Source organism: Lepisma saccharinum, chromosome 21 (genome assembly GCF_977018435.1).
Source record: "Lepisma saccharinum chromosome 21, izLepSacc3.1, whole genome shotgun sequence".
NCBI classification, from domain to species: domain Eukaryota; kingdom Metazoa; phylum Arthropoda; class Insecta; order Zygentoma; family Lepismatidae; genus Lepisma; species Lepisma saccharinum.
This window is the reverse complement of record NC_139249.1, coordinates 11,689,960-11,711,575: the sequence shown is the minus strand read 5'-3', so window position 1 is coordinate 11,711,575 and position 21,616 is coordinate 11,689,960. Positions and strand designations below refer to the sequence as shown.

At 40.5% G+C, this 21,616-nt stretch overlaps 1 protein-coding gene across 2 annotated transcripts in view; it reads left to right on the top strand.

The window, feature by feature from the left end:
- LOC146004227 (uncharacterized) overlaps positions 1 to 21,616 on the top strand; it is a 111,109-nt gene that overhangs the window by 14,922 nt on the left and 74,571 nt on the right. The gene's annotated exons all lie outside the window — the stretch shown is intronic.

Genomic DNA, 21,616 nt, shown 5'->3' with positions numbered 1-21,616 from the left:
CAGTTTGACTACATGGACCAAAATGCTGTATGAAGGAACAGCTTTATTAAACCAGGCAAATGTACAGAGCACTTGTTGCTTTCTGGTATTTTTTTTGCTTCTGAAAGCGCAAGGCGGCTTCACAGCATCTGTTCAAAATTTGCATCTTTACTGTGCTTACTTTATCAACTGAAAGAGCAACATGGACATTTTTATTATTTATTGATTAAGCAAACCAATCGATCATGTTACTAGACAGTTGTGTGTTAACTATGCTCTTGTTAGCGGTATAAAGCTGGAAATGGCAGTAAGCCTTGCCAGGTGTTTTGTATAGAAAGTTGAGGAAATATTGGAAGTCAAGGAGCGCGGATGTTTTCCTTCTAAGTACTTCATTTACCGCAGGTGACTTTTTCCAGGGTTAATTAGTTAGGCTGGAGTTCTTGAACGGGGATGCCGAGATCCTCAGGACACCGAGATGTGTGTCAAGGACGATCGCGTGGAAAGCTAATGGTTTACCATAAATGGCCTGTTATGCTTAGCGTGATGTCATGCAGATATGTACTTCTGCAGAGCTCAGTTGTGATAACATCCGTTGGTGTTTGGTTTGTTCACTTCATATTTACCGGGCGCGGAAGACAAATACTGGAGACTCACTCTTACGCAATTTACATGCAGATTTCGCAAATAAAAAGTTATTTGTCTCGTTCGTGCGTAACATTTTTATTAATCGGCGAAGAAATCGAACCGTTCATTTAATCTGCACATTCCTTGCTTTTTGGAAGTTAAGATCGTGACGGTTACGCACAGTGGCGTGCCCAGGGGTTGGTGGGCATTATAACCGCCCTCTTTTGGGCCAGAATTTCTCAAAAAGAAGAACGTCAAAGGTAGGAGTATGACAAAATGAGGACTGACTACATGAAAAAAGTACACAACCCCTCCCTTTCGAAAATCCTGGGCGCGACATGTGTGTTATTACAGCGAAATTTGAAATTCAAAAATTATGCTAACCTTTCTAGAGGTTCCCCTGGTCTTTGAACCAGGGTTGTTAAAGGTTCAGGAACCCATAAATTCTAATGTGTTTTTATTCGGTTCCTCTGCAGAACCGGAACCTTTTTTCTCGCACAATTTAAATTCGGTCCAAGTTGCGTATTGTTACGTTGAAAAAAGGCTGCTGGACCGTATTTAAATTGATCTAGAGTCGTTTTCACGTTCAGAAGAGACAACGGGGCTTATGGAGAAACCGCACACTGTTGCCAATACATCGCTAGCTCATGTCGCCGGGAAATGATGACCTTCCTTCACAATGAAGGTGATACATATTTTGTATATGTAATTATTAATATTAATATTGTACTGTGAACGTTACAGTTACCCTTTTTACTATGATCCATTGCGATCACTACACACGCGAGTGTAATGCACGAATATGACACTTCAGAAATCACTTAAAAAAGTAAAAATCACTGAGAGCTCACACAACTGAAAACACTTTTTCGGGAGAGGGAAAAAGTCTATACAGACCAAAGCAGATCTCTCACTCAAGTAAGGGGAACCTGGCACATGGGTTAGATTCAAGTTGCAACCCAAACAAACAAATGAGTTATGGCCCACGTGAACTGATAAGACGTGAATGACTCAAGCAAGGCATGTCATATTTCTATCTTGAAGCCCCATATTTTGTCACGTGTTGGAAAGCCTTTCAAAGGTTAATATGGTGTCTATTAATTTATGTGAAAGGTGATCTTCATTTCAGCATTAATGTCGACAGTAATGTAAACGAAAACAACGTGTATTTGCGACAGCACTAATGTTGCTCCCAACAGCAGCATTGGAAATAATTGTCAATTATTAAATTTAAGTAATTTCAATTCTATTATAACAAACTGCATGAAGTTCATATTTTTACTGAATGGAAATAAAATAACAACTGGAAAACTTGGTGGTGATTAGCCGGAATGCTGCGGTGAGTCGGCTCAAGATGGCCAGACAACGTCTCCTTACTTCGCGCGCGGTTCGGGTTAAAAAGAAACTCCAAATGCATGGAAGTAATATTTCTGGGAACCTTTCAGTGGTTATAAAAAATAATTTAATTATTTTCTCCACAACTTTGTCGCTGGAAGTTTTTACTTGGAATTACAGAACAAAAAATGGCCAGCGACGACATTTTCTACTGCACGAATATAAAAAATCTCCACATACTTTATTTGAATATTTTTTAATGCAAATATGCTTTAAAGTGTCAAATTTTTTCATAATGAAAGCTTCAATTTTACGGAATGTTTCAACGTTAGGAATGAAAACAATGTAAAAATTGTGTTTTCACAGAAAATTTGCGTTTTTAATATATTTAAAATTATGTAAGCAAGTTACCAGTTTTTTGTGTTCACCATCGTATTCTCTACAAAATTTCCTGCAAAACTGCAGGTACCGATGTTACTTAAGCTAAATTTGTAAATCCAGAAATTTGACAACAGCGCGCTCGTATTTCCCATAAGAAAAGCATTGCCCATAAGAGCCCATTGTGTCTTCTGAACGTGAAAACGACTCTAGTAAAAAGATTCTTTACGGTCCAGAACCCATTTGTGTTTACTGATTCTCACCTGGACCGGAATTGAATGTATTTAAAATTCCTGCACCTTTAACAACCCTGCTATGAACCTATTAACGACTTTTCCGGTAATCTTTCCAGAGTATAAGAATTGCGTTTCGGAAGGGTAATTGGGTGTGGATCTACTACAGCTTAATGTGGGATTGGAGCCACCATGTGCCTCCACAGGGTATCGCACCCAGGACCCCTTGATTACAAGGTGACGACGTAACCACCACTCCATGTGGGAAGCCCCAGAAATAGTCAGGGAATTGGTCTTGCCAAAGTAAGAGGTACCTTTCGTGGGCCTTTATTGTACAATCATGGACACTTGCAACAACCCCGGTGGCTTCCAGTGGAGAAGTTACCGTACAGCATCTGTAGCTGTACACAACATCAGCTTGAGCTTACATTCTTTTCTGCGTGACACATGCATACTATTTATTAGCAAGTGAATCGCGTTATTAGGGGGGTGTATACGGTTGTAAGACCAATTTCCCATGCCTTTCTACCTCAGGGACCTTGTTATTGACTTTGCTTTGGTTTATTTTACTTCGCTTTTCTGCCGCTCTTGACTAATCGCGAAGATGATGAGTGATATGAAATTGATGAAGGGACACACTCAAAGAACACCCATGCAATCCTGGATTCGCGCTGTGCCAACCACTCCACCACGAAGGCCGGCTCGTTATTGAATGTGGTGTGAAAGTTACAACAGGAAGAAAACCCATAAGCAAGTATGCGGATTTGTAATGAGTGAAGTGCACGATCTATTGTTTAAATTTACGGTATTTTTTTAATACGGCACAACACGGATCTGCAAACAATACGAAATAAATTCATTGTTTGCTTGCATTTGCATAATCATTTAGTTCCGTGGCTGACTCATTCCCATATAGTTAGTTTGCCATGAAATTATTGAAACCAGCATTAACGTAGGAATATTACTAAAGCCAAGAATGTTAATGTTTGATTCTCCGTTGTAACAATTCGTGTGTATGAAACAGAACTTAAAGTTCAAAGACATGTAGACAAACTTAATCCATGACCATATTAATTCGGTTTCTGAAGCAGAAGAAATCTATAACAATTCTTGATGTTTATAGACATCTAAGTACCATAATCTACACCGTGAAGTAGATGTATAGTCAACAAATTTGATAATACAGGGTGATTCAAAAGTCCGACACCATGGGTCAACTCCCAAGAATCTGTGGGCCAAGCGAACGAAAACAAGTGCCCTGCGCAGGTAGTGACTCGAGAGTGCTTGGCCTATTAACGCGTGAGAAGAGAACCAATTGCGTGGAGGGGAATACGCAGCTGCAGCGAGCAGTCGTTTGCAGCAGCGTGCACTGCATTGATCCGCTCACTCTCTTTCTCCCTTCCATACCGCTGCTCCAAAGATTCCCGAGACGGGTTCGAAACCCGGCCTGGGCATTGATGTTTGCGAGTCCATTCATCACATCCCCATCTTCGCAAATTAGCCAAAAGTGGCATAAAAGGCGAAGTAAAATAAAGCAAATCAATAAATCTTTCCATTTTTCGCTATCCGCACTTGAATAACTGCGTTGGCCTATGGTGACGGACTACAGAATCATTCAATTCAATATGTGCAGTAGTTCATATCCACGTACAGATTTTCCTTTATTTTGAAAGAGAATCGAAAGATAATACTACAAGATGGAAAAATGACGATTGTATGTCACTGTTGGATCGGTTGTTGTTGGTACACCCAACGGCAAAAGAAACAGTAGGTGAATTGTCCACCACCATTTTCATTCGGTCTGCATTGCACAATGTGATGACAATGAATTGAAATAAAGACGTCGATAAGCAGAGAACAGTGCCTGCTTCGAACCAACATAGTTTCATTCCTTAAAACAACACAGGACGTAGAATAAAAAAGTAATGAAAAAAGCGGTGGACAATTTCCTTACCATTATCTTTGCTGTTGACTGTACATTTAGGCGAATACCATTTGCGCTGGGAAGCGTTCGAGTTCAGGTTCAATTGTGCGCGTACAGGTGTACAAGCATTTGTTTCGTTCTTTAATACATACATATGCTTTGGCACTGTCTATTAATATTTCTTACCAATTTAGGGTTACGTGTAAAAACCTAATCTGAAGATATACTTTTCCGAGCGGGTTGTGCACTAATGTTTTGCACGTGTCGTTGGCCTTATCCACAAGCCGGGACAATGCTCATCTTCTGAAGAGCTGCGTTTATTTTTGGAGCGCGTCGGAGCAAACGTTTGTTTTGTTTCGTTCGTGGCAACTGCTACTGGTAGATTAATGTCCGTTACAACTACTTCACTTTCTTAGAATAGTGTTCCGCTGTTGGGATATCTGTTTTTCTCTCCACCTTGGGCCTCCCCGATTTAGGGTTACCAGAAAAGAGGAAATTTTTAGATGCAACACTTCGAACCCAAGTTTTGTGTTTACTACTGTTTTAGTGAGCTTTTACATCACACACCCCTGTAAAGTAATTTTACACCGTTTCATTTAACTAATAATGGGCCACATTACAGGAAAATGTCTGAATATTCTAATATTTATTTACTATGCCGGTAGAAATATAAGGTTTTGAGACTTGATGTAAGTTTAAAAGATGAACATAAATTGAGAGTTTTTTAAAATAAAGAACTTAGGAGAATATTTGGACCTAGAAGAGACGAAGAAACACGGGACATACATAATAATGAACTGCATAAACTATATTCATTCTTTGTTGGGAGGAAAGTTCCTTGTCTTTGCTCTTGCAACTGAGAGTGTTGTATTTCCTTACTTTGAAATCTAACAATTATTTACAAACTAGCTGATACACGGCGTTGCCCAGTTATTTATTTATCCCAGTCTAGTATTAGACAGGAAAATAATGAATTCTAACTATAGTGTAAAATGTAACTAATTTTAAATGTGATCGTGAATGTCACCAATTAGCTTAGCGACTCCGAAAACTATGGATTCGACGCTAATCTAAGTCATTTGTGGCATTTTATTTTTCACCCCCTCTCACCCCAATGCCGATAAGTGATGAACTTGTTGAACCGCATTGGGAGTGTCACGAAATCTATGGATTCCATTCGCAACACAGCCTGAATGTTAGACAACCCGAGAAACACTATCGTTGTGCGGATTGCATAGAGTCACGGATGTCTGTGCGGAATTTAATATCGGTGGTTCTCTATTATTTTTACATGTCACCTCTTCCCACCCCCACCCCTAGGCGTGTCTTACCCCCACAGTATTTCTTTCCAGATTGCAAGTGATACGCGTACCAAGTTTGGTTGAAATCGCTCCAGGCGTTCGAGAGTTATGCCGGAACAAACACACACATACATTTCCCCATTTTCCTAAGAACCCGCCCGGACCATTTTTTGGAACCTAAAAAGAGGATGTCCGGTAACCATATCCCCGATAGCGTAGTGGTAACGCTGTTACCTTGTGTGGGATTCCAGGGTTGATACGCGATGATTCATTGTTTGATTTGATTTATTTTACTTGGACACTGAGAAGGTACCCGCGTATTACACCCCAGTAACTGCAATCTTGCAGACCAAGGAGGCCAGGACCGGTGACCAGGATAATCCTCTATGGGGAAGAGTTGATTTGGCTACAGTTCGCTCAGAAATTTTGATACAATCAAGATTTGATTTTTTTGTAACAAGATCGAAAACCCAAGAGTGGTAAATGCTGCCTCCCTTAAGGATGATCCGATTACAACCTTGTCTTTGAACAACTTTTAAAATTACGGTTATCCACCCCTAAAATATAACTATATAATATCCACTTTTACAACTCTCTCCCCATGGCGCTACAGCCCTTGAAGGGCCTTGGCCTCCACAATGACCGTAGTCCATTCTTCTCTGTTTGCAGCCTTCTGTCTCCATCGCTTCGCTCCCAGCTGCCTTAGATCTGCCTCTGCATCATCCAGCCACCTCTTCCTGGGTCGCCTTCATTCTTCAACCTCCTGGTTTTCCGCAGAAAACTCTCTTCCATCCATGTATCCGAGCCACCTTAATCGTCTTATTTTTGTTTCAGTTACTAAGTCAGGTTTTCCATATAACCTCATTAGTTCTGCATTTGTTCTTATTCGCCGTTCTCCATTCTGCATTACAGCTCCAAAAATCTTCCTCAGAACATTTCTTTCCCAGGTGTTTAGTGCCGTCTCAACTTCTTTTTGTAATGTACCAGCATTCGGCCCCGTATAGTACTGGCCGTATGACTGTATGATAAATCCTTATCTTCAGTTTGTGTGATATTAATGATGACTTTAGTTGCTTATGAAATGCATAATAACATCTGTTACCTGCTGCTATATAACTTTACAACTCTAGTCCCCCCAAAAAAGCATACGGTAGTGCACAAAGCTGATTATAATTTGTAAAATTGAAGCATATTTTATTAACTTTAACGCAGAATAATACATGCTTATGTAATAATAATAGCGTGTTAAGCGTTGCCGTATATTGTGCCCTATGTCGCCTCGACTGAAGAAGTTTAGATGGGACAGTGGGAGGACACCTTGGTGTTGGAAGCACCTTGAATTCCATTGGCAGCTTCTCTGACAAGAGACCGCCGCTGCACGGGGATGGAAATAGCACTGGGAGAGCCCCAGACGAGCTCGAGTGTTTTCTCCAAGGTCCAAAACGTGTCCTTAGTTGTTCGGTGCTAATGTCCTTATGTTGAATATGGACTGTTCTAACTTCTCATTTTTCGGGTCTGATACACTTTCGTAGTGTGGCTTTCATACCAGTTTGTGACTATTTTTCCCCAAAGCTTGCGTTAGCCCAATGAAAAATGGACAATTTGCTCACTATTATTATTATTATTATTACCGTTGGTTGGTCTGAAGGAATAACCAAGATGCGTATCTCAAAAGGACGTCATTTTTTGGGATATGCTTCCTTGTTATCGAACGACGATGCATTCGAAACGGTGTCGGGAAAAATGCGCCCGGGAAAAGTGCGCTCTCGCAATAAAAGTGGGAAAAATGCGCCCTCCCAAGAGTAACCACAATGAAAAGTGGGAAAAATGCGCCCAGCACACACGACCTTCACCAATATGATTATATGTTGATTTTTTTCACGCAGCTTCCCCTCACACTTAACACAGGCTTGGGACTGTCAGGAAAGAGATTTTTTTTAAAGAACAGTAAAAATGTTTTCTTTTCTGGCGTGTTTAGAACCTGGAGATGATGTGCTTTGTCACAATTTTTTTTTATTATTTTACTTTTGTAATTTTTATTTAATATGTTGTAATTTTTATTATATTTGATTAAATTTTTCATTTACATTTGTATTTCCATTTCTTGTGACCTCCGTTGACGATCTTTTACTCCATTTTTTGGATGTACGCCAGACTTCTCAGGCACTTGGTAAGGTCGTTGGGTGTGATTGTTTTGTAAGTATATAAAAAAGGTAAAGGTAAAGTGTTCCCCTGTGCATAGCACCACGCCGTAAGTATATAAAATTTTTCTAATCTGTTCATCCAGTTTTATGTACGTTTGTTTCCTCTTCGTTCCTTCCAAACAAATGCTAGCCCTGTCATATTTGTATCCGCTGTATTCTTGAACTTTGCGCCACAGACACTCGTTAAAGTGGAAGTAGCATCCCTTGATGGTACAAGTCGGGAAGTTTGAAATGAGGGAAGAAATGCACACATCTTCGAAGTCAACCATGATTCTTTCTGGATTCCAACCCGGTAAACATTCCTTCATTTTCCCAAAAAATAGGTCTTAAGTTTCTCTTTTTTTGTTGGGCAGGAAGGCGAATACTACTGGAGCGATGTTCGTCTCGTTATCTGTACTGCCAAGATTGTATAGAGCTGGGTGAACTGCTTGCTACACGATTTGAAAGTCCCGTCCATGAAGCACCGATTGTGATTCTGCAGTATTTCCCTGCCTTTGGAGCTACAAAAAACGAGGATTCTCTGCTGGTCTCCTTCATGTACCAAAAGGAAACTTGAACTGTCGCCCATTTTCAGGTCTTCTTCAGATAAAACGATGTTCTGTCTGGAATTCGGGTCCCGACGATCTCCTTGTGCCTTCCTCCTCACATAGTTCATGCTGCATTTGAAGCTGGAGTACACAGGAACTTCCGCCACGAGGTCGAATCCTTGATTAAACAAGGGACCCATTTCTTCCTGGTAGAGCTTACACATAGATTCGTCACCTTCTCTTGCTCGCTTCTTAGCTGCCACTCGCTTAATTCGGACTTCTGTTTTGGCGACGTCCGGTTTGCACTTGTGTGAATTCTGTTTTGGCGACGTCCGGTTTGCACTTGTGATCTGCTGAGCTGATGATTTCTTTTCCTTTCGTAACTAACTGTCCTCTACATTTTTCTTTCTTCTCTTTAACACAAAGCCAAGTAGTTTTCTCATCCGTCTTCCTCTTAACTCGATATTGAAATCCATTGAACAGAGCACACGGCTTGCCTCTGTTCCTCTCGGTGATTGTCAAATCAGCCATCACAAATAGAAACACAAACACACACACCTGACCTGTGCCAGAGATGGGTTGGTAATGACTACTGAGTCATTGGAAAGCTTACTAGGTGTGCGATAGAAGCAAACAAATGAACAGAGTTAGATAACCAGGAATTCCAACCCTTCAATGGATTAGTTGGTGAAGCTCATGTGTGCTGGGCGCATTTTTCCCACTTTCTAATGTGGTTACTCTTGGGAGGGCGCATTTTTCCCACTTTTATTGCGAGAGCGCATTTTTCCCGGGCGCATTTTTCCCTGATTCTTCGAAACAAGTGCACAGAGATAAATTAGAAATTGTTTTTATACCTAATGCCTGTATAAAGTTTTCATTTCCTATGCCTGGCAAGCATAAGAACACTTAATTTTCCCTGGCCGTTCCAGACTTTTTTGGATATATCTTCAAACTTCCATAAATTTTTACTCTCAAGTTTGTTGCTCCGACACTTCCAAGTTGTTATTACATGGGCTTTCTAGCACACAATGAACGAAATACATATGTGCTGGTGGCCTTGCATGAAGTAGGGAGACAAATTTATGGTAAATAAAAACTGAGGAGAGCGGTAAATAAAATGTTAGAGCAACGGTATATACCAGCGGTGGAAAAAAAGCACACACTTTTTTCATTATGAGAGGAAACAACATACAAAAGAGCTATAAATTGATAAACTACTTCATTTTTATATACTGTACACATACACAAGTACTTAGCTGTCTAACCAAAAAGAAAACATCAACACAAAATCACTTCGTTTCTAAATTGCATATCTCAAGTGATTTATTCATTGTATGTATTTAAAGGATATCCTTGCTGACCAACAAATAAAATAATCACTACTGCACATACAAAAACACATGTTGAAAATCACATGATGATAAACAAAATTCATTCATGACTGAACACAAATGACACCATTGTTTCCCTTGATGTGCGGGAACAGACTAATCTTATCGCTGCTACAGCTAGCAAGTTCAATGAAACTGGAAGTTGAGTAGACATTCGGGGGAAGAAAGGAATGCAGCTTGACAGGGAGCGAAGTTTTCGAACTGAGATTATGTGCATGGGAAATCCAAATTTGCAGCGTCTTCCTGATGCGATCGAAGATAAAACGTTCTTCAGCTGCAAGTGGTAGGAAACTTTAGGCAAACGTATCGTTACAAATCGACAGTTTGCGCGCACAACCTCGATTGCCGGTTTTTGCGTGTTTTCTACTTAATTTTATGATATTTCACGGTTATTTCGCGAAAAAGCGTTCATTTCGTTGAAAGGCACACATTTCGCATTACTTCGCGAATAAAACTCATGCATATTTCATCATTGGGGGTGTAGTTACGTGCAGAATGTTCAAAATTTCATCTTTTTCTTCACATTTCGCGATTTCGCGCATCATGAAAATTCAATGTTCCTACATATAAGATAGACGTTTTTAAACTCGAAAGATGAGTGTGGTGCGAGAGCTAGCTTCAACACACTTTTTCTTGTGTCTGTACGCGCGGAAACTTCAAACGAAAGCGATGACAACTCGGGGGAAGCTTAACACGCAAGTCGGCAGGAGCATTGTTTTCGCTTGGCATGCCTTGTATGGAGAAAAAAGATCACCCGTGTACCCTAAGCCCGGCCACAGCGGCGCAACAGAACAAAACAAGAAATCGATGTTACTCGTGACAGCCTGTGGAGTCTACCGCAAGGCACGGAGAAAACCCCACAGGTCACTTGTTCGCAAGTAATGGCCTCAGCGCAAAAATACAAAGGAACAGCAGTCCGACAATGTTCTGTTTCGTGCATTAGAAGGCTGAAGGGCCTAACGAACTACATTCGGTAAAACAAATTCCCTGATTTTCCCTGGTGATTTTAAAATAAATTCCAAGTTCTTTACCGTTCTAAGATGAAAGTTGAACAAGATAAATGTCCCAATATAAATGCTAAATAGGGGTGTACGACATCAAAATGTCAACCCTCCCTTCCACGTAGTACACCCTGGACTGCAGACTAGCGAGGTTATGGCGCCTGAACTCATGGTCAGTATAATCAGGCGTGAAAGAAATACAGGTGCCACGGCACCTAGAAATTCACCTGGCGACGGAATTTTTAAATTAATGTATTTATACTTTTTTAATATTTCAAATTTGCTTACGGCGTGTGTTTTCTGAATAATAAACATGCCATTATAAATGTTTGCTCTCTTGCTAGCCGAATTTTATGATCTTCGGTGACATGTTGGAGTCAGCCATATATTATAATGTATTGCATAGTTATTCAATCTGTTACCAGTTCAGCCTTCTTTACGAATGCCACTCCGGCGCAAGAATTAATTAATTTTAATTCAATCTTGTATTAATTAATATATGAAATGTTTTAAGATCGTAATTCATAGCTTACCTTAGTTGCATTCGTGGCCCGTATTTAGGGCCTCCTCGATGGCGCAGTGGTAGCGTTGTTGCCTTGTAATCAAGATTTCCCGGGTTCGATACCCGGTGGAGGCACAAGTGGTTCGGATCCCACTTTAAACTGTAGGTCCAGTCCCGATTAGCATTACTGTGCATAAAGTGGACTTAAAACAACAAATCAATCAATCATGGCCCGCATTTGGAAACAAAAGCCGGCTCCTGAGATAAAAAGAGCTGGTGCCTGAATTATTTTAAGTTTTGTCTTTCTCCGAGTATAATCGGGGCTCATGTTGTGTGTTGGCCTTGTGAATTTGTGATTGTCCTTTTAGCCATTTCATCTCTCCATTCATCCTCATCTTCGCGATTAGCCAATAGTGGTAGAAAAGCGAAATAAAATAAATCAGTCTAATAAGTGCTAAGTAGCAACAGAAATCCTTACTTTACCTTTGGGTGTGCAACGCACTTTTGCCTCTGGTGTACAGGGGCAACGAAGGTGCGTTTTATACAGTATATTGATACACCTGTAAATTGAATTGTATCTTCTGCAAATATGCTGTGTAAAGAAACAAACTGCCGTAGTACTAATTGAGGTGAGTGTACAATGCTGCTTGTCACCTTGAAGGAAACAAAGACAGTTCATCTTTTAAAGTCAACAACCGAAGGAAAGTTTTTTCTCATTTGCTGCTTATTCCGTACCAGCTGAAAGTAAGCATTGTGGCCAGTTCCTCAGAAATTGTTATCCTAAATGTAACAAGTTAGAGGGCGATTATTAGCACCAAGGTTTGTTTTCTTCCTTTTCCAGAGTCATTAACCGACAGACCTGCAAATAACAAAGCGGCAAGTCACATTTATCTCTGACGCAAATCTGTGTGTGCATACCTTGTTCACTTGTGGAGATTACTCATGAACAACTGCATTTCACGTTCTGAACTTCCCTTGTTTCCGTGTAGATATTGTGTTCTTTGTATTCCACAGTTTCTCAAGGTTAGACGGAACAGTTTCTTTGCCCCGTCTGTACTTTGTCTTAATTTTCAATTACATTCGTTCAATTTTAGAATTTATGTATTGGATGATAGAGGTATCAGGTATATAAAAATTAAGGCGACGGTGGAGTTTTTGTTGCGATTTTAAGACAATTTCATTAACATATAGGCTAATTGGGACTGGGCTTACAGGCACGAGACTGAGTGATGATATGATGAAATTGATGAAGGGACACTCACAAAGAACACCCATGTCCAGGACAGGATTCGAATCCAATTTCATATTGTTGGCCTCCTTTTATTTGATTGATTTGCTTGCTTTATTTTACTTCGCTACATCCCTGTCCAGGCCGTAATTCGAACCCTGGACCCTTCACGTCGTAGTGCGATGTGCTAACCACTCCGCCACTGGGGTCGGCTATATCCTTTTATTGTTACACAAATAGTTGACTCCAAGAAGGAAGAAATAATTTATTAACTGGAAATCTATTTTATTGGTGTAGGACATGTTCATGGAAATTTTTGGGGGGCCATAAGCGTTGGTAATATAATTAAGCCTTGTTTCCATATTAAAAACAGTAAAGTTGCTGACCAAGTTAGTGTATTAAAATTTAAGAAGCACTTTAAAAAACTATAAAGTGTAATATACGACGCTACTTTTTAATCCACGATAACTTAAACATTGTGTTATTTTGCAGACCTGGAAGCAATATGACGTAGAAACGAAACTATATTGTCGATTGTTTGTACCTTGGGTTCATTGTATTAGAGACTCACTTAATTAGAAAGAAATATATTTTATCAGTATTAACTGTACCGTTCGTCGATCTTTCAGTTATGAAATATTGAAACCTTTCCCGGATCCTTGGTGAAAGCTTTAGTTTCGTTGAACCTTGGGACTACGGTTGCCTGGCGAAAGTCGTGTGCGTGTATTGTATTGCTTTCATAAAGCACCTAGCTTATATCGTTACTTGTACGGTCAGAACTGGTATTAAATTTGCATGTTATCCTCACTTGATGGAATGTTATTGTTCCCTGTTGGTTTTCGTGCCAAATTGCATTCCCCATGTATGCTTATGTAATGTGTATTAGATTCAATGCTCAATTTGGGGAACATGTTGCCACGAGGCATCCCTAATATGAAGGGACGTAATCCTAGTAGGTAGAAAATGTCTTAATTGAAATTGTTTCACGGAAAGCATTTTCAATACGAGAAAGAGTCGGAATGAGGCAGGACTTTTGAGATTCAAGGCTAGAGCAAGCCGGCCCCGGTGGCCGAGTGGTTAGCACATCGCGCTACGACGCCAGGGGTCCCGGGTTCAAATCCTGGCCTGGGCATGGATGTTTGCGAGTGTCCATTCATCAATTTCATCATGTAATCACTCTTCCCCATCTTCGCAAATTAGCCAAAAGTGGCACAAAAGGCGAAGTAAAATGAAGAAAATCAATCAATCAAGACGAGAGCAAGAATCTGTCAGGAATTTACGATTGAAGACGAAACCTAAAGAAAATAATACTTTGGGATTCGACACAAAAGCGAGATTGAGACAGGAATTTAAGATTCGAGAGAGACTGAGATTAAAACATGGATTTTCGATTCGGGACGAGACAGGAAATTGCGATTTCGAGACTATACAGAAAATGAGTGGGAATTTACCATTGTAGACACCACAGAGAATGAATCCTCCGCTACGACGCTGGGGGATCCGTTTCGAATCTCGGGCTGGCCATGGGTTTTCTTTGAGAGTGCCCTCTCGTCAATATCATCATATCATTAGTCATCTTCGCGATTAGCCAAAGTGGCAGAAAAGCGAAGGAAAACCAAATCAATGAATCGAGACCGTGAATAAGACAGGAATATGCTTTTCGAGACGAGAACGGGACGGGCTTTTCCATTCACATTGCCGAGTCTGTTCTCGTAGACTTCTCTGGCGGAGTGCTTCTAATAATTTGTTACGAATCCGTTGTTGATTCGAATCCTGTGTAAGGCATTGATGCGTCATCTAGTCAATCATCTTCGTCACGATTAACCTAAGAGGAAGAAAAGCAATGGAAGATGACAAAAATAATTGATTCATTTAGTTTATTTTACTTCGCTTTTCTGCTACTTGTGGCTAATCGCAAAGATGATGATGAAATGGATGAAAAGACAATCATAAACGTACAGGAACGACACACGAGCTCCGCAGAGGATTATACTCACTGAGAGTCCAGACGCCAGAGCCTCGCCAGTCTCCAGTCGTGAGTGTACTACATGGAGAAGAGGTTGACATTTTGGTGTGTCTAGAAAGGGTCACACCTTACACACCCATACCCAAAATAGAATATTGTTATATCTGGTCCCAGGAGTGTATATTCTAGGCTATCTGCGAAGCCTGAAGTCTAGAGAATAAAATACAGGAGGAAAATCGATCAGAAATTGTAAATGAAATTATTCATATCAGTGAAATGACGATGGTGGTTCTGGAGTTGGCAACCTGATTTCTTGTGAGTTGGCAACCTGATTTCTTGTGAGTTGGCAACCTGATTTCTTGTGAGTTGGCAACCTGATTTTCTTTGAGTTGGCAACCTGATTTTCTTTGAGTTGGCAACCTGATTTTCTATGAGTTGGCAGCTTGATTTTCTATGAGTTGGCAGCTTGATTTTCTATGAGTTGGCAACTTGATTTCTTGTGAGTTGGCAACCTGATTTCCTATGAGTTGGCAACCTGATTTCCTATGAGTTGGCAACCTGATTTCCTATGAGTTGGCAACCTGATTCCCTATGAGTTGGCAACCTGATTCCCTATGAGTTGGCAACCTGATTCCCTATGAGTTGGCAACCTGATTTCTTAGGAGTTTGTCAACTTATTTCAATTCATAGCCTAGGACCACGTGACATAGCCCAGATGTTGGACTCAGTATACGTCACTGTATGGTCCATATTAACCATTTTGGGGCACAATTTCAAGGACCCTTGGAATGTTCGTAGGCGTCAGCTTCCTGGAGCTCCCAAGTCGAAGCAAAGAGGACTCCTGAGCTGGCCTGTGCCAAAACCCAGGCAGTTCGACAAAGAAGGCGGTTCTGTGCGCAGGACATACTTGCTGGTTCGATACTTTGCTCATTCCTTTTTCATTAACGCTTGCCGCCTCGTATCGCGACTTGGGTGACACGTCCCCTTAATTGTTTGTCCAGGATCCCTACTTAGCCTATGGCAGCAGGGGGCCGAAGAACGCTTGTCCGTAAACAAGAACACAAGCATTGTTTTGAATTTTGAGATAGCAGCGAACACTGAAAAGTCGGAAGTGCTTAACCCTGAAATGCTCTACTGGTAAGTGGTGAACCCCATGTGAAGGGAGTAAAACGGAAACTTAATTTTAATGTAAAAATTCACAATTTTATTAATGATAACCCTTATATCCGTGACTTATTATGTCATTTTATTTAATTTGGTAACATAACTATCATACACATTTGCATTTGGGACATAAACAAATTTTATGTGCAGACAAATTTCTTACATTTCTCGCATTTGACAGTCGTATTTCAATCATTCTTTCTATGACAGACACTACTGTGTTCCCAGTCTTTGCTTGATTGAGGTTTTTTGTGTGTTTAATTCCACCTTGTGCATAGAATGGCTAATCGGGACGGGTTAAATTGAGATCGGAACCATTATGTGCCTCCACCGGGCATGGAACCCGGGACCCCTTGATTACAGAGCAACGACGTATTCCTTGATTGACATTTGGGTTATCCTGCTGAGTTAACGTCTGTTCCCAAAATATCATTGATGAGCTGCTTGAGGTTTGCTTGCGACAATGGTTTGGCTAATCTTATTTGAAGCCAGGGTATTACCAGTTGGCTTCAAACGGCGCAATTAATGGAAAACATAACAGCTTAAAATGAATTCAACTGGGTTCGATACCCGATAGGCCAGTCCCTATTAATCTAATTGCTCTACTGGGCCTAGTCGGTAGGGGACCCGAGTTCGATTCCCGACGTGCGTAATTTCAGGTGGGAATATTGCAGCAACGTCAATACATGGAGCGGCTCTGAGAGTTCACCCAATCTCTAATAAATGTACACTTGGGGTGAAAGGCGGCTGGAGCTTGGTGCTGATTACATCACCTTCACAAATGTTGGATATTTTGGATGTGTAGGGCACGTCACTCCATATCCCTTCTGCATGTTGCAGCGTGCAGCTTGGCTTTGCATTTTGTTAATAGTAAACATCATAATGTATTTTTTGTATAGTTATTGTCTTTCGTCAGGTTGAAATATGCACCTAAAACAAACTTTGCAATGTTAAATTGTTTATACTGGTAGTTTTGTTCCTTCAGCTTTGGAAACTTATTGGATAAATTCAATCCTTATAACATTATTCCATCCGAATTATAATCTTGTGAATTCCATCCTATGAAGGCATGCTGTATAATGAAAAGAACTCCTACGTTTCTAGCACATCTGACCCCACTAGTCCATTTGGATCAAGATCAAAGATGTTAAAACCAGTCGTTTTAATACTTTTTTTGGAACCTGTTAGAGCAGCTGGCATACTTGCCATCTAACTGTAAGCCACTCGAGCAACTGCTCATATTTGGATTTGCTATTGGGCAGTCGCCGCCAACGTGCGTTCTCTTTCTTTAGGTGTCTAGTTTGCAAGGTATACAATGCCTGGAGCTCAGGGTTTGTTTCGAAATCCGTTATGATCACAGTTGTTGGTAGATCTTTATTTCTTTAGCTACCATAGCTGTGCTGCAGATGAGATTAATTCAAGTCTATCCAGTTAATGGTACTTTTTTGCACGAGTGGCACTTCAGAAAAATGCGCATTCACTTATGCACGTCTACAGACAGAAAACCGAAATTACATTTCACACTATAACGACAAATTAAGAGCTCTGCAGGACATTTACTTGGCCGTTCCCGAAAGTTTGCTGTTCTGTACTTTATGGCTTTAATCTAAGTAACAGCATGAAGTTACTGCAAAATTCTTATTACACACAAGCAGAGAAGAGCTGCAACTACCCACACCTGAATGCAAACGAACATTTCGCAAGTAATGTATATGCATTACAGAAGCATTCACGAGGCAGTTCTCACAAACGACCACCTGCTAAGCAATGAAGCAATTCACTAAAATCAAGCCAATTGCTGAAGTTAGGAATCGATTTCATTTTACCTATCAACATATCCCAGAACTCTTTGAGCGACAAAGAACATATAATATTTTAATTTGTCCTTGGGCCTTTTACACCTATATGGGTCGTAAACAGCTGGCGCATTCCACGAAAAGTGGTCCTGCTCCATGTTAATAACAAAACGAAATCATGTGAAAATTATTATTATTATTAATTGCATTAATGTTTAAATGTTTGTGAATGCATATAATTTGCATTATGTAGCCTGTATGCTTCACGGACAAGTAAAGTCAAATTTTGATATGTTTTTAAAGCGTCACACATGTAACACATTTTCGTTAATGCTTTTCATGCATTCAGTCTATGCCATCATTACTCAAGTTCTTTTCAGTTGTTAGCAGACACCACAAAGTTAATTATGAATATTTTAATCCAGTATCATGCCTAGAACTTACATTGTCACACACTCGACGCTTTAATGTTTTCCCCATTGGGGCATTTTTGCTGCAAATAACATTATACACTCAGAGAATTAAATGCATCATATCGATTGATGCACTAAAGTGTGTTTTATAGCTTGTTCAAAGAATCAGATTCACATTTGATGCATTTTTGTATGTCGTCAAAGAAACACAAAAGTGCATCATTTGATTCAAGTGAGGATTCCTTTCAGTCGAGATGCACTTCAATTATGCAACGTCCACCCACGCAGTGCCCAGCTCCAAGGCGCAGGAGTACTGGTAAACACGCTAAACACTGCAGTTGGAGGGTCGGCAAAAGTTACCCATATGTGCTAACTGATTCAGTCGTAGTACAAGGACTCAGAAATATCGCAGGGCTTGCTAGGTGCAAAGAAAGACTAAACCAGGTTTATACATATATATGTAACAGTTTATTATAATCGTATCACAAAGATGTCCTTTAGCACACTTACTCAAGTGTCTTTACTTTTACCCTTAGCACTCACTTGCCTCAACAAATTGAACAGTATAAATGACAATCAAAATGGCTAACAATCTCATGTCATAAACCTTCACACTGTACTCAGAATTTGAACTCCAGGCCTTTCTGCCTAGTACTTACTGATTTCAAAGAGTGCTTCTCGCTGAGCTAATTTACAATTTTTTTTTCATTTCACATTCCACTTTTCAGGTTTTTAACCTTTAATTCTCATGTCACAATATTTGATAACATTTCCCAAAAACCACGACCACGCAAAGTCTAATAATCAGCCAAGTTAATCCACGTAGAGGTGGACCCATTAACATTTATAGAATACAGCGACCACGTAGGGTCCAATAATAATAAGCGAAACTAATAACCATAGAGGTGGATCCGTTAACACATTTAAACATTTAGCATGCATTCTTCATCCATACCTTCTTAACAAAATATAATTTTGCGACCTCGCAGGGTTGTTAAATGTGGCGACCACGCAGGGTCGTTACATACGCCCCTTCCTCGGGCAAAAATTTTGGTAGAAATTTAAAACTTACAATTTCTGGAAAAATTTTACTGGAAATATTAAAGATCAAACTGGTAAGAGTCTCTGTCTCTTCTACACTTCAGTCACTTGGTCCTCTTCTTCCCCTACTACTTCTCTTCTTCGCTCCGGAGAACATCTGTAAAGGCGAAGGTTGTCGAAGTTGACTCTGTCGACTGGGTTCTTGGTCGTCGGGTTCAACAGCAGGGCAGTGTTGCTTCGAACATCCGTGGCGACATAGGGGCCAATAAACACCTCAAATAGCTTGGCGATTGTCTTATTCCTTCTTGAACTCAGCTTATGGTTCCTGACAAGAACCAAGTCACCTTTAGCAAAGTTACATTTGCGAATGGTTTCACCTTAAGTCCAACTTCTTCTAATCTATGGAGCACCTCTTCTATATGTTGGATATGTCTATCGAAATCCACATCAAAAATCAGAATATCGTCTATGTACACTGTCAGATAACTTTCAGTTTCAGGTCCAAAAACTGTATGCATAACTGACACAAAGGTAGACACAGCATTAGATAAGCCGTAAGGCATCTTCAAGAATTCGTACTGGCGTCCTTTGTACGAAAAAGCAGTGTATTTTCGGCATTCTGGTTTCAAAGGAATCTGTAAATAGCCTGAAGCTAGATCTAAACTCGAAAAATACTGGGCTTGTGTAAATCTCTGCAATGACTCATCAATAGGTGGCACTGAGCTTTTAGGAACAATCATAATAGTATTTAATAGTCGAAAATCCAGGCACGGTCTTACACTACCATCGGGCTTATCCACCACTAGTAATGGATTGAGATAGGGTGATACCGATGGTTGAATAATGTTCCAGCTTTTCCACAAGCTAAGTTTTTTTTCTAGAGCGGCCCTTTTCGAGAGCGGCACTGGATATGGAGGGCGATGAACTGGTTCGGTACTTTTTAAAAGGATCTCACATTCTGCACTTTCCATGGTACCGGGCTTCTCTGAGAACACTGCTATATATTGATTCAGCACTTGCAGCAACTCCTGTTTCTGGGAATCATTCAGAATGTCTATAGTTTCGACCTTCTCCTTGAGGTCTGTCGGTTTATACATCCACTCTTCGTCTCTTTCTTGGACCTTTTGGATGTACCGCACAATTTCAACATCCAGTGGATTCCCTACATCTTGATCCGGAGTTTTTCCAAAATACAATTTTACCGAGTTTCTTCTGAAATTTATCTCGGCCTCGTGCTGCTTCAAGAATGGCATGCCCAAAAGAAGATCTGTACCAAAACCTCTCAATATAAAAACTTCAGTACTGAAAACCATACCTTCAATCTCCAGTTCCACACGTCTGCTGCCAAAGACACGCTTCCTATGGCTCCCAGAAAAATCCACCAATCTTATCTCTGGAACCTTCTGCACTTGAATACCTGGAATTTGTTCCTTTAACTTAGTCCAAACTTCATAACTTAAAATAGAGCATTCGCTCCCAGTATCGATTACACAAGTCACTGGTATATCTATTAACTTTGCAGCCACTGCTGGTGATTTATATCTAATCCTCGATTCCCTTGCGGATTTCAGGTCACTCTGTAATTTTACTTCTTCTGTTTCAGTTAGTTGAAAGTTAACCTTTAGTTCTTGGATAATTGTATCAGGTCGCTCCTCCGAGGCCCCTTGCCTAAATGGGAACGAAGCACCTAGACAAGGATTTAGTTTGTTTGGCAGGATTGAGACCTTTGATTATGCAAGAAGTCCCGGGTTGTTTCTAGGGCTCCCTCCTGCTCAGAGGTCATAACTTCTCTGGAGGGTGACTGTCTTCCCCTTGGTCCCGATTCTCTAGGTGAGGATCGCCTAGGAGAATTAGGACTACTGCGTCCCTGATTGTTCCTCCTCCAATCGGGAAACCTGCGATCTGGCCCTCGATTTGGTCGATAAGATTCCCATCGACCATTCTGGTTATGGTTCAGTCCTCTGTTACGTCCAAATCTATTAAAATTCCGAGCGCTCCAAGAGTTTTCAGGTTTAGTGTCACCCTTGGTCTCAATGCTTCGCACTTTGAAATTCTTATGGGGAAGTTCTTTACCTTTGAAGTCCTCTTTATTTCTCCAGTAGACGGGATCATCATATATTTCAAAGTCCTTGAGGAAACTGGTCAATTCGTCAACTGTTCGGGGAGAGTGCGCAAGGCAGAGATTTCGAGTTCTATAAGGTAACTGACCTATGATTAAATTCAGCACCTCGCTCTCGCTGAAGTTGTCACTTAGATTCCTATAGGCGGCGTAAATGCTCCAAGCGAAGCTCTCCATATTTTCATGTACTGGACGGGAATATCTTCTATTTCTTACAGCTGTTAATTGTCTCTGCTTAGCCTTCTCGGAGGCAAACTCTTCTTTAAACTTTATGCAGAAATCAGCATAGCTAACAAAACTGTCTATGTTACCTGCCAGCCAATGTTCAGCTTTACCTGTGAATACTCTAGGTAGCAATTCGAGTCTGTAATTGTCAGGCACTTGCATGAGCTCGAAGCTTACATTGAGCTCACGAAGATATTTCTCAGCTGACTGAGCTTCGATATCACCCTTGAACTTGGGGATGTGTGCGATGTCCGACATTCTAGGC